Source organism: Cygnus olor, chromosome 8, assembly GCF_009769625.2.
Source record: "Cygnus olor isolate bCygOlo1 chromosome 8, bCygOlo1.pri.v2, whole genome shotgun sequence".
Classification (NCBI taxonomy): Eukaryota; Metazoa; Chordata; class Aves; order Anseriformes; family Anatidae; genus Cygnus; species Cygnus olor.
Genome location: NC_049176.1, coordinates 6,897,666 through 6,911,446, shown reverse-complemented (window position 1 = coordinate 6,911,446; position 13,781 = coordinate 6,897,666). Strand labels below are relative to the sequence as shown.

The following is a 13,781-nucleotide window of genomic DNA, read 5'->3' as shown; positions in this document are numbered from 1 at the left end:
AACTTAACGCACAGCAGCTATAGTTCCTGTATTGCATAGCTAAGCAGTTGTACACTCTAAGAACTGAACTGAGCATAAGTTTGTTCTCGGAACAAACTAAAAACTAAGAATGCCTACATTTCAAGTTCTTTAATGAACAATATTTTTGCCTACTCCACAAGTTCTGCTTGCTCACCCATTTTTTCCTCCCTTCTCCAGCCAGCTCCTACCACTCAGCTTCAAAGCAGCCCAGCATCAGTTACATTTTCTTCATTCCCTTGCCAGCTACTCCAACATCACCCAATGAAACTCTTGAATTTCACATCTTCTGAGCAAGATGCTACAGATGAGGCACTCAGCTCAAGGCTGGGCCTTGCAAGGTTTTGGCAACAGTGCCTAGTGAAGCTGAAGGTCTGTAAGTTTTGTAATTTTTTCTCAGTCACAGAAAAAAGAATTTCTGAGGAAGCTTGAAAGTATACAGAAAAAAATAAAATGAAGTTTTTTAAATCATTCTTTGTCATTTTTATGTCTTAACATGCCATCACAGGGAGTTGGTAGCTCAGAGGCTTGTAAATAATCACATCCCACTACATCTCTGGTTGTTACTCAGCTGAGCTTTTCTGAAATATTTAAGTAATCATTCTCTATCTCTATTAAAACAACAGACGGAATTACCAAGCTTCAATTTTATGCTGGAATTCTGCAGCAATTTATTAACAGCTTGAACTCTGTTCTCTTGAGGGTTTAACCTGATGGTTGAACCCAATTACATTACAGTCCTTTATTCATCAAGGGACATATGTAATATGATATTAAATGTGAAAACTCATGCCTGAATAATGTAGTCTTTGTGATACAAATTGACAGAGTATGGAAGCCCAAATTTCAAGCACGAACTCTTCTTAGGTCTGATCTTACATCACAAAAATCCAGGATCAATTCCAATACTGTCAGCAGACTTACCAACGTAAAACTAGCCTATTAGTGCTGATTCATTGTCTTCATCTCGTATGATTGTCAAACCACTCCGAAGTCCCAGGCATCCCAGAAATGAGTATATATTTAAATCTGCGCACTCCTCCATCTGGTATCAGTCCCACCGCTACAACCTAGGGGAACCCCTGCACACACACAGTACCCAGGCTATCATTTCCAGCCTTTCAAAGCGTTCCAACATAGCATGGAAGACTCCCATACATAGCAAGAAATCTTACACCTCGCTGTGGCAGCTGTATTTGCCATTGTATTCTAACATCGCTCCTTATAAGCTAACTTTGACAGGCTAACATATTGCTTTTTCCATTATGAATCTTCCCTTCCTACCCAGTTTTTCCTCCTTGCTGCATGCTGCTAGCCTTGAGCATTCATTACTGTGCTTCTCCCACAAATTGCCCCATCCCCGTGCTTCACAGGCAGCACACCCTTCCTCCAGCAGTCCATCAGGCTCCCCTGCTTTGTACCCATGCTCCAGATACATTTCCGCTGCCATGCTACAAACAAAAAAGCCAATTAAAGAGGCCAATGAACATCTAATAACCAAGCAACCTTATATACAGAATATGTCACCTGCTAAGGAGCTGTTGCTTATTTTGAGATAATTTACATTTTCATTCTAAGGCTCAAGTGTCCAGCTGAAACATAGCTGCTGAGCAGTAACCTAGAAACACAGGGAACAAAGTGCATTCGTTTTTATGTTAAGCTATAATTACAGTAGCAAAGTGGTATATTTTGAAACATCCGGCGCACTTAATTTAGCGTGCTGTCAGCATGCTTGGCACACAATAGGAGAGACAAGGTGGGTGGAAGTGCATCTCCTGAACCACAGATCTCAGGACCACAGCTATGTGGGCCAGAATCTGTCTACAGTCCACGCAGAAAAATAAGCACTTCAAAAGCATAAATAACTTCATTGCAAGTCAGATGTTTTAGAGAGATTAACTATACTTGAAGAACACAATGACTTGACTGCAAGCAGAGTAGGTGGCAGCTCAGACACAGGTACCTACAACACAGGTATCTCAGTATGGAGCGAGTCCTTCCACGCGTCACACTCAAGAGTATTTTTAATCTTTTAAGCTGTTTGTGTCCTTTAGATTCTTGAGGCCTGCCATATTCTTCAAGCACCTTTCCAGTATGACATGAAAATCCAGTCAAAGCCCAACAAGTGACTCCCTCCAAACCCTTGGCATAGCAGGGATTCAACTGCAGTTTTCCAAGCAGCTCCGTGTACCAGAGGTTTCCCTTTGCCTGGAAAGGGAAGAGACTGCTTAGGAAGGTGATTCCCTGGCATACACAAAGACCAGACAAAACAAGAAAAAGGGTGTTCTATTTCTCCTGCTCACATTCAGCTCTAACGCTCATGCACACAGTAAGACCACCAGCCTTTTTCTCCTTCTACAACATGAGTCCAACGCTGCATTTTCAAGCAAAAGATATTTCACCTCTGAAAATATCACCCAGGTATTTTTCTTACTATTCTTCAAGCAATTTGAATAAAATTGAGACTAAGACTACTGCTTTAGTTTTTCTATTGTGCTTTTGGTGTATAAGCTATTTTCCTTTACTCTAGAGACAGGTGCAGCTCTAAGGCGCATCGTAGGGTACATATCAATCTGCCACACGTTAAAGCAATAATTATGTAAGATAATTAAGAGAAGCATTTCAAAGTCCTGCCCCAAATTTGGATGCCTTCTGCTGGGAAATATTTTCCTGTTGTCACGAGCAGCGTAATGCAGTAACACTTTCCATGGTGTAAATGATAAAAATTGTTTTTGCATAGCCTTAGTTAGCAGCACAAACCACAGAGCATTGACTGTGCCATCATTTTACAGGCACGGACCAGTCACAGTACCAAGGAAGACAATGAAACAGCTCATTGACTCATTTGCTTTAGTCACAACTAATATTTGCAGCCATAATTGTATGACAGACCAAACTTCCCACTTCGGAGTAGACTATATTTACCTTTCACAAAGAGAGCACAAATAGAAACACCTGCATAATCCAGGGTTTTCTGTGAGCTCAGACTCAAATATTTAGTCCATGTGCAGAGTCAGGATTACTACAAACAACTTTGGTCTGCTAGCATTGGCATATCATTAATAAACATGAAGTAATTGTGCATATTATTTTTTAAATGCTCCAGGGATTCTATTAAAGCACACTCTCTGTATAACACAAAAATAAAACACCTGCCTCACCACTTTGGATCAGTCTTGCATTATCAAAACGTTAACTACACAACAGTGCTTGGCTGTTAAAACTGCGTTTGGGAAGGCAAGACCATCTTCAAAAACTGAATTATTTGTAACTGGTTCACTATGTAAAAGTGACATTATCACAGGCAGAGAACCAGAATCCAGAAGACAGGGAAGACATCCAAAATTCATACATGAAACCTTTAAAACTCCAGAGCAAAGCTGGGTGCCTCAGCACACTGCTGCGCCCTGAGCAGCACAGCCCTTCCTCCCGCAATTCAAACCCATTAACAGCAACAAGAGTGATGCCTTTGAGGAGCTGGAATCAAACCCTATAAGGGGAATTTTACAGAAGTCACACAGGGTAATAGAGGTTTTATTTATAATTAACCAGGAAAACAGAAGTAAACAGATATCTTAACCCTTATCAGTCTTTTCTTCTGCAGCAGCATAAGAAATAAAGTGACTAATTACTATTTAACTGATTCTGTTGCTTTTTTTCCTGACAGGAAAAAAAAAAAAAAAAGCAGAAAGACCAGAGATGAGTTATAAATGCAATATTGCTCCTTGATATCCAATCAAACCAGATCTTAAACCTTTCCCTAGAGTCTAAGGTCTTTATTAAATAGTTACATTGAGGCACAGGCAGTTAGAAAGGTAGGTAAAGGAGATGCACTTTGTGCTTCTCAGCAAAACAATATTCACTTTGCAATTAGATTCCTCTTTTCTCTTCCATTGTTATACAATACTATTGCTATACAAAAATGTTGGTTATTTTTTCCATATGTACAGACAGCAAGAGAGCTCATGATGCATACTACCCTGGAGCACTACCCCAAGGAAAAAAAATGCATCTGTATCAAGCAGGCAGTTTTCACATGAAATCCATACACCACTAGCACATATTGATCCCTCTGAGCGAGAACTAAGTGAATTTCACTGATCCAGGCAGGCAGGTGGCTTATCATCCTGTTGGCAATGAGGAAGGGGAGAAAAGCTCTCTGGAGACAAGGGTCCAGAACAGAGGCTGAATGGGTTGTAAAGAAAAGGCTCTAGACTACCCAAGCTAAGAGCCTTTTTTTTTTTTTTAACCTATTAAATTGCTCTGTAAAGCTCTTGCTAGACAAGGGTAGAATTCAGGGAAGTGACAAGTTTTAGATGCTATGTTAGACCTCACAAGTTATATACAAGAGCAAATGGGAAAACATTACCAGCACTGCCAGAGAAATAGTAAAAGGAGTCTGTAGACCTCAAAAAAAAAACCTTTCACACCAACAGTGGCTCAAGATCCCACAGTAAAACAAACCTGTAAAGTTTTCTTTTCAGTTTGAGGGGGAAAAAAAATCTATAAAAGCTCTACTTTCCTTTAGTAGACGATTACCAGGTGCAAGCAGTAAAATTCTGTTTGTCAATGTTTACACTAATCATTTAGATCATATGAAGAGGATTGTTTACAGTGCTTGCTAAGTCATAACAAACAAGTGCTGAAAGGAAACTATTCCGCAGCAGACTACACAGAAGCATTGGACTGCTGTTTGTGTAGGGCTGAGCAAAGAAGTACGAGAAAGGCTCCACACCTGTTTTCTTAATTCCTTTGGCTTCAAGAGTGACATCCCCCTCAGAAGAAAGCTACGTATTTAATCATCATATCATCCACAAATATCTGATAAAGATCTAAATGCAAACATTCTTAACTCTTCATGGTATTCAGGCACAAATATATTAGGGGAAGGATTCTGCAGGAGCAGACGCAGCCCTAATGGGGCCCAGCAGCTGTATCCCCATGCATGGAAGGAGCAGCACAGGAACCCACTTGGCACAGGGCACAGCCACCATGGCCCCCAGCACAGATTTGTGCCATCCAGTCAGCAGCAGCTCACACATGAAGAGTTGGCCTGTTTTAACCATCTTCCCCTTATCTCCTTCTTACTGCCAACAGAGATTGAACAAGGGCAACCAACTTACATTAAGGGGAAAACAACCTTTTATGGTCTAAAAACATTAAAGGAGAGCTAACTCCCTACAATCAGTTAGGGCACTCACTTTCACAGCAGAAAGTTGTTTGCAGCACTGAAGAAATACACACAAACTGTGCTACCACACCTAAGCCTACTGCTGGAGGCAGCAGCTGAGAAGAAGCTTTAGGATTTTTTTTACTGAGATACCAAATGCCACCCATAATGACTTCTGCCTGGGTTCAGCAGCTTCTGTGTAAGTCACCCAGCAGCCCCCAGGAAGTGGTAGGCAGCCATTTTACCTTCCCCAAGACAAAGCAGCACACAGTTTTAGTCATTTATAGAAATGAACTATAGTTATGCAGTATTTGAATCCCAAGTTCTTTCCTCCAGAAAACAAGGAACAAATATACATATCTTACTCCTCAAAATGATACCAATTCTCATCATGAATAAGGGAGGCCATGGCTTGGTGATGGAGCAGGCCCAAGGCCAAGACATGGTGGTAGTAACAACAGGAGTCCTAGCCAGGCCCCGGAACAGCAGCAAGGACCCCTAGACCTACACATAGCTGGGATAGGGACTAAGAGCCCTGGGCTGAACTTAAATAGAGCCCTGGGCCCAGGGAAGGTGTGACAGGGGGCCCAGGTGAGGCTGCTCGGGGCATTAAGTCTTGTTGGTGCCCTCAGGGTCTGGACAATGGCTTCCACTCTCCACAGCTGCCAACATTTTATATTAGCTTCTTTGTTCAGGGGAAAGATGCATGTCCCATACATGCACACAGAGAATAAAATCCTCCTGGCACTTTCTCCAGTGCATTCCCGCTGTAGAGTTTATGAAATTGTTGTCTACCTGCATTAGCGCCTGTAGGGAAGTCTCTGTCATCTTGCCCCGTTAGGGGCCTTTATGAAACTAGTTGGGAACTTTTGTCATACAGAAATCTGAAGTGGTTTGTATTGTTGGTTTGGGTTATGCCCTCTTTTACTGGAGCATCCACCAGCAGCATTACTCCATGAACTCTGCTTCTGCTAACAATAAGTGTCTCAGGGTCAGTAGGGTGCAACAGAAGGAAGGTATTAAAGCGTTCAGTCCAGAGGTGTGATAGACTATTTCTTTCCTCGGCCTCTGCAGGGACTAATCTGAGGACAAGCATATACACTCTCCATAGACACCAATTGAGTAGCTTCAGCCAACAGGAACTAGATTACATGGATTATATCTCTGATATATGCACCACTACATGTTATTTCCAGCTTGACCGAAATCAGTGCTGTCAGAATCCCCTTAAATCGTAAATACAATTGTATCATTCTTTATTTGCCCGTGTGTTAGATGAAAATTGGTTTCTGCTGACTGATGCTTCAGGTCATGGATAAGGAGAATAAAAAGTTTAATGCTCATTTGAAGTAGGCCAAATTAACCGTTTAATAGCTTACTTTATTTTTTATTAGTTTATTTTATTAGTTTAGTTTGTTTATGTATTTATTGTTCTAGAAAAGTCCTTGAAACGTATGAAGTGCTCCATCTTTTCCTTACTGGAATTAAAATTATGTGATAACGCTAAGTCTCCCACAAGCATTCCCAAATATTTAGTTTGTGTTTCCATCTACAATATTTAAAGAAATAGTCTTAAAAGATTATGTTATTTATATATATATATATTATTTTTTTTCTGTTAGAGAACAGAATCTTCATCCAACTTGCAGAGGAAAGAGTCACTTTTCCCAAGTGGAGTCCTCTACATTCCTGTGATCCTTACACAAACAAATCTGCCAAGTCCTTGCTATGCTCATGCTAGCCCTTGCAAAGAAAAGGGCTGCAATGGAATCCCTCCATATGTTCTAGAGAAAAAGCAATGAATCATAGTGGAAAACACGGACTAAAGCAAGTCATCTTTCACATTAAATGCTACCATATACAGCATCTCAATTAGTTGGTATTGATACTATAATTTTGTATGTTGGTGACTGCACATGCAATACATAACAGCAAATTACTGCAGTCAGCAAATGTTGAATAAGTGTTTCTTATTCATTAGCTACTCTTTGATCTAAAAATGGTATTTGCCTATTAACAGCTAAGTACCATAAATGCACATTAATTTAAGTGACATGGGAGACTAACTTACATAACACGAGAAAAATAAGGAGAGCGAAAAAGAGCAGCAGTGAGTAAGCATGTACTCAATGGCAGTCTCCCAGTTACGCTCTTTCCTTTTCTTGTTTGCTGTCTGTAAATACCGCAGTGGTTGCTACTGCTGGGGAGAACTCGACACAGCAGTGACAATTCTTCAGCCCCCTGAGGTGTCCCATACAGTGGTGAGCGCTGCAGACTGTGTCCCTTTCCCAGCTCTATTCACCTCCAAATGTGCTGCTGGCACTGGACAGGCTGCCTTTCATAGCGGTGTGCCCAAGGGTTACACCCGTGCACTTAGAAATCCTGATCTGATATTCTAGACCTAATACTCATTTTTGCTAAGGTTGCCTTCCCGTGCAACATCGGTGAGCATTAAGCTCTTGTAACTGTGTAACTGACAGGATTTTCTCTGGATAAGAGTGCGATGGTAATGTCAGAAACACCAGTAGAGAAACCAGAGCCAGATAATAGCAGAGATAATCTTAAACAAAGCTAAAGTATGCATCAACTGATTGATGTATATACTAATTAATAACTTTGCTGTTACTGTGCTTAGGTGCCCCAATAGCACCATGCCGTGCTGTGGTACACATACCAACATAGCTTCTTTACCAAAAGTAGATATGCTTCATTTAGCATTATAATGTGTTTTTTAATATATAAACACATAGCAAGTGAAAGGCTATTTTCCTTCCTGGATTTAAAAAAAAAAAAAAAAAAAAAAGTGTCTTTGCTAAACTTAGAGCTGTACTACCTAGCAGACAGCTAAGAACATGAGACAGTTCACTGAAAATCTTCACAAAACTTTCTCATTCTCTTCAAAGAAAGGTTAGTCTATACCAAAAAACGGAGTCTATTAAAAGATGCTCAATAAGATACATTGCATATTCTCCAAATGTCTGCCACAGATGGCATTCTGTCTGTAACTATGATTTGAAAAAATACTGATTTATGTTCCACAGAACACAGGAAAAAAAAAAAATTGGTGCCAGCCACTAGAAAGGAACAGACTCCACTAAGCAAATTGCAAAGCCGTAGGAAGCACTCCTATTACTCAGGGTTGAAATGCTCCTAACAGCCCAAAGAAGAAGGCTGAACGATGTGAAACATGTCAACATGGCCTTATTTAGGGACTGCTGATCTGGAAGGGCTGCCAAACAAGGGGAAAGCAATGGGACTGCAAGAACAGTAGGTAAAAATGTTTAGTGCTATGGCTTGCAAGTCACGTGTAAGGGAAGCCCCCAAACAAGCACAAATGGCAGGATAACACTACACACCTCGTGAGTGCACAACCCGTGCTGTCAGCACTGGGAAATAATGGCATCCCAGGGTACAAATCCAAAGACTTTACTAACCCCTTTCTAGCACTACTTACTGATGGGGCATTCCCTCCTCCTACCTCCTCAGGGATTAGAGGATCTGTGGACAAACATGTACACACTCTGCATGGTCTGGGAGGTTGTGTATGGAGGTACCAAGTAGCAAACCAAGATGTATTTCCATTAACATGCCCTAAAAGAGATTGTGCAGAAGATACTCACTATTCCTGACAGGTGGCGCTCATTCCCAGTCCCCCCAAAATGTGCTGTAAAGACAGTGCATTCTGCAATGGATGTAAACCCAGTATTTTTGTATATACCAAAGCTTTGAGGATTTAATTCCCCACAGTCTCCTCAAAATTTCCCATCATCTCAGAGGAATCATTAGACTGCAACAGAGAGTTTACGGCCTGACAATCTCAAGACACACAACAGCTAATATGACCTTTTGCTTGGCCTTCTTTTCGATGTCCTCAACAACGTATCATCATGTGCAGCCACACAAAGCTAATGGGAGCTACTGCCAGGTGAGAATAAATTTCAGCAATATCATTCCAGTGAAATAAATATTTCAAATTCTAGTTGTGACACTCCAGCTTGAATTCAGTCGCAGAACCTGATTTCAAAACCCTTATCCTGGAAGCACTGTCGTACACGTGATTTTTCCAGCCAGAGGCTCACAGCCTCTGATAGGACTTTCTTTTTTCACATGCACCGGGCTGCGCATCTGTAACAACCAAAGTTGGCACTGCTCATTTGAAGCCTGCTCTGTTCTCAGGAACGTCATTACCAGCGATGCTGGGAGAGTAAAACAATTTGCTTCCACCTGCAGACATTTCTGGCCACATGCACCAACGCAGGCCTTGCCTGCCAATCCCTTCTTACTCATTCAGAAAGTAGGGGTTTGGTCATTTGGAATAAATGAACAAAATTGACTGCTCATTTTTATTTAAAAAATGTTTTTTTTTCTTACACTGAAAAATGAGACTTTGTCAAACTGCTACTGAAGTTAAATTGTACAAGGATTACAGAACTGGAACCAACATCTGCAAAAATGAGCCTAGTTTTATTGCATTTGGTTAACTGCGGTATACAGATCACCCGCCTGTGAAATCGGCTACTCAGCTGGGAAACCAGCAGATCTTCAGTTTTTGACATTTTAGTAAATACAGATTTTCTTAAATTATTGTTTTTATGGTCAGAACTCCTAAACTGCATAGTCCACCAACTCAATCTGCAAGAACAAAATCTCTAGCTGTCATTCAACACTCCATCTGTACTCCCTGAACCAGATGCCTTCTCAGTCATCATCCAAACTCGGCTGAAATACCTATCCTGACTATCTCTTTCTTTTTTCTTTTTTCTTTTTTCTTTTTTCTTTTTCTTTTCTTTTTTCTTTTTTCTTTTTTTTTCTTTTTTTTTTTCCAGATAATTCAATTAATATGGTATATAGGGTTTAGATTTTAAGTTGGTGGAGGGCCTACATCTCCTTGGCCATCAGGAAGTGCTGGATTCCCAAAGGGCTGCTGTGGAGCTGCCCATGTCAGTGGACTAGGTCCCTTCTCCATTGTGGGATGTCGGGATTGACTTCAGTGAGATCGCTGGTACTTAGACACAGTGGTAGTTTACACATGAAGATGTAAAGGTCAACTGAACTAAGATCATACCATTGTTTTGGCCGCTGATTTCCTTCATTGTTTTTCTTGATTTGAGTGATAAGGGAATTCTTGTATGGGATATGACCACAGGTGTAAGGAGTATTTGTATGAAATATGATCTAGGCTGATGATGCCTACATCCAAAAAATAAAGGCAGTCCTAGGAATGAAAACAAGCTTCTGGATTAGGTGCAATGTTTGTACATGCTTTTGGATTCTGGAAAGCACCACACAGAACATCATATGATCGTATAGGTAAAATTAAATTTTGTTTAATGCAGTTACTCAATCCTAAAGGGAATTGCTTAGAATTATTGACTGCTGCTGAACAATATGATTTTCATAAAATCATAGGTGGAGCTAGTATCTCACTGTCTTTAAAGCTGCCCTGCATATCCTTTGTCTTCAGCTCCTTAGAACCGCGCCACTTTTAATAAATTAAGTTTCTGTTTTCCAGGTTCCTTGTTGTTTTGGGGCAAATATTTTGCAAAATTTTAGCCAATAAAGATATAGCCTTTTTTGATAAGTAGATAAGGCTATGGAAAAAGAAAAATAACTAACTAACTAAATAAATAAATAAATTGTTGTGTTCATGTTAGTAGTTCCAGTAACTTCAAGAACCACTTGTGTCCCCTGCCCTGCAGCAGCAACACACTTGGTAGGGAGATAACACACAAGGAGCTCCATGTCGCCCTAGTAGGATTAGGCCACGTAAGTGAAAACATATCTGAATTTGGCAAAGTTGTAAAATGCAACAAACCTTATTTTGCATGTATGCATATATCCTGTCATACCTGCTGATAAAGTGTGCTCAGTTCTCTGATGACTGCATTTCAGTAGGAAAGTACCCAAATTCAGGGTAAAACACGACTTTCTTTTTATTTTTTATTTTTTTTCTTCTGAACTGCTCTATGTCAGGGTTCTCTGATATAGGTTTGGGATGGCCAAAGAAGAAAACGGAGCAAAGAGGTGAGCGCCAGCCTGGAAGAGGCAACGGGAGAGGGACCGGGGAGGGAGCTGGGCCACCGCGAGGCCACGGCAGAGAAAATGGACACCTGGAGAAGGCTGGGCAAAAAGTTTGCGGGCAGGGGCCGAAGGGCTGAGCCGCAGGGCCGGCAGGCAGGAGCCTGTCACCTCAGCAGCACCGCGGCGCGGCGGGGAGGCAGCACAGGGGGACACAGGCCGGACGCTGCCACAGCTCCGGGCCGCCAGGGCACCGGCCCGGCCCGGGTAGGCCCTGCCCGGACCCGCCGAGCCTGGGGCGGCCTCGGGTCCGTGCCCCCAGCGGTGGGGACCCCCCGGGCAGCCCGGCCCAGGTGAGGGGCGCTGTGGAGGCCTCGCTGCCTCCCGAGAAGCTGCCGCTGAGCCCCGCTGCGCCGCCACAGCGCGGCCCCGAGCGGCTGCCGGCGGCCTGGGGGCGCGGAGGGGTGGAGGCGCTGCCGGAGGTGCCTCTGGGGGAGCGGGCTGGCGCCGAGGGAGTGCTGAAACAGTAACTGCAGCTTGTCCCCGTCTCTGCGTTTGTTAAATCCGTGAGTGGCACGATATAATTGCTTTATGAACGCAATCGTGAATCAGCAATCAAGCCTGTTTCATTTAGGATGCGTTTTAAGAAGGTAACGTCAAACCCGCCTGCAGCATGGAACCTCAGAGAGACGACGACTCCTCAGAGCTGAGGCTGTTTGTTTTTGCGTTAAGGCTGGCCAGCAGACCTAGGTGGATCCGGTTACTGGTTATTTAGTGCTCACCGAAGTCGCCGGCTTGCAGAGAGGTAAATGCTGCGGCTCTGCGTGCAGACGTGAGTACGAAGCCTTGCCTTCCAGCATCAGCATGCATGTTGTCTCTGCGACTCGGTGGAACCATTTGTGCAGGGGCTGCAAGAGTTTGGCAACACATCTGTGTTTTGCCGTGACTCCGAACAAGTCAAGGACATTTTAAGTTCAGGGAAGGTCGTTGACGGATTTTCTTAAAGTTAAAATAAAATATTGCAGCATTTCCCATTAACATTATCTCTTGGAAATAGCACGAAGAGCAGTGCACGGGAGTTATGTAACTGACTGTCCGTTTATAGAAGTTCTGTTCCCTTTGACAAGTCCGTCATGGCTAGGGAAAGAACCAGCATGTCAGAAAGCCTGCTTCCAGCAAGCGTCCCTTCTTCAACGAAACGAGATAATATAACCACGATGGGTTTTGTCTCAAAGGTGGTTCAGCTCTTCAGGACTGTGTTTAAAACTTTAAAAATCGTGTTTTGTGATTGGATTGAGAAGTGACAAAAGATGTTGGATTTGGTGCAACCGTGGGTGAATTTCATTAAGTAATAGGATCTGGCACTTCATCTAAGAAGAAATAGTAGTTTGTATTTTATACGTCCAAGAAACAGTCCATCCATGGGAGTGAACAGCAAAAGCTTTGTGGCTTTCAGTGGAGACAAGGTCAAGGCCAGAGTAATCCAGTGACCGATCTCTTGTTACTCCTCCAGCTGGTGCCTGAATCTTCACAGGAGTACCACAAAGTGTGGTATATGTGGGGATAGCCACGGTGTATTTAACTTAAGGATCACACTTGAAAGCAGTGGAACGAGGGGGTGAGAGCATGTGTTGCATAGTTCAAACATGCACAACCTAGTTCTGGGTCTGTTTTTAGCTTTTCCTTTTTAAAGCTTGTGTTGCTGCCTGAGTGGCAAAGGCTTTTTTTTTTTTTTTTTTTTTTTTTAATGAAGTCTCTTTTGGTACATCTCTAAGGAGGCTGTCAGGAGGCAAGGCTTTGGGGGGGAAAAAAAAGTTTCAGGTGATCAGGACATATTTACAGGCGATACTGAGAGTGTGGGATCATATTGTCCCCCCTTCTGCTCTTAGTGCTGTGCTGTGCTCTGAGATGAGCTATTTTAGGAGCTCCGGTATGCAGAGCATTTTTGCAGTTACACACAAAATAAAAAAGTTTAAGAACAAAAGATTGTTCTGGACAGTCAAACTGGAATGAGTTGGAAGGATACATTTAGGAAGTGGTTTCTTGGACACTAATTAGGACCATTTGCTTGGGGTTGCCATTATTTTCCTTTTAGTCTGGAGGGCACAATAGATCAAATGATTTATATATCATTAACAATTCCTGTTAGCCATAAGCAGGGTGGTTGGGCTTTTCCATACTGATTACTACGTAATGCAATAACGGCTTGTTTCATTTCTTCTGCAGTGTCCATATGAGCAAGTTAACGTAAAAGACCAATCCAAAAAGAAGCGCTTCAACTCTTTTTTTTTTTTTGTGTGTGACTCCTAATGTCTTTGCATTCTGCAAGAGCTGCTGAGAAACCCAAGCGCCTCAGTTCTTTGTACCTTCCACCGCCGGAACACTGGTGTTCGTTGTACCTGATACTGGCTCCCGGTGAACGCATTTTAATTGTAATAAAGCTCAAACTGAACCACGTGTGCATGTGTGTTTTAGACGCAGCATTATTGATCACCCTCTCCCTTTTGTGCTACAAGTAACAGGGTTTATCAATTATCAGACTGTAATCTGGTAATACGATTAATTTATCTCTAAA

General features: G+C 42.2%; 1 long non-coding RNA gene across 1 annotated transcript; it reads left to right on the top strand.

The window, feature by feature from the left end:
* The first annotated feature begins 10,813 nt into the window (after window positions 1-10,813).
* On the top strand, window positions 10,814-13,568 carry LOC121074041. Its single transcript, XR_005822078.1, has 3 exons — window positions 10,814-12,038; window positions 12,517-12,518; window positions 13,433-13,568. It is a non-coding gene; the product is annotated as an uncharacterized LOC121074041 (long non-coding RNA).
* Window positions 13,569-13,781: the final 213 nt, after the last annotated feature.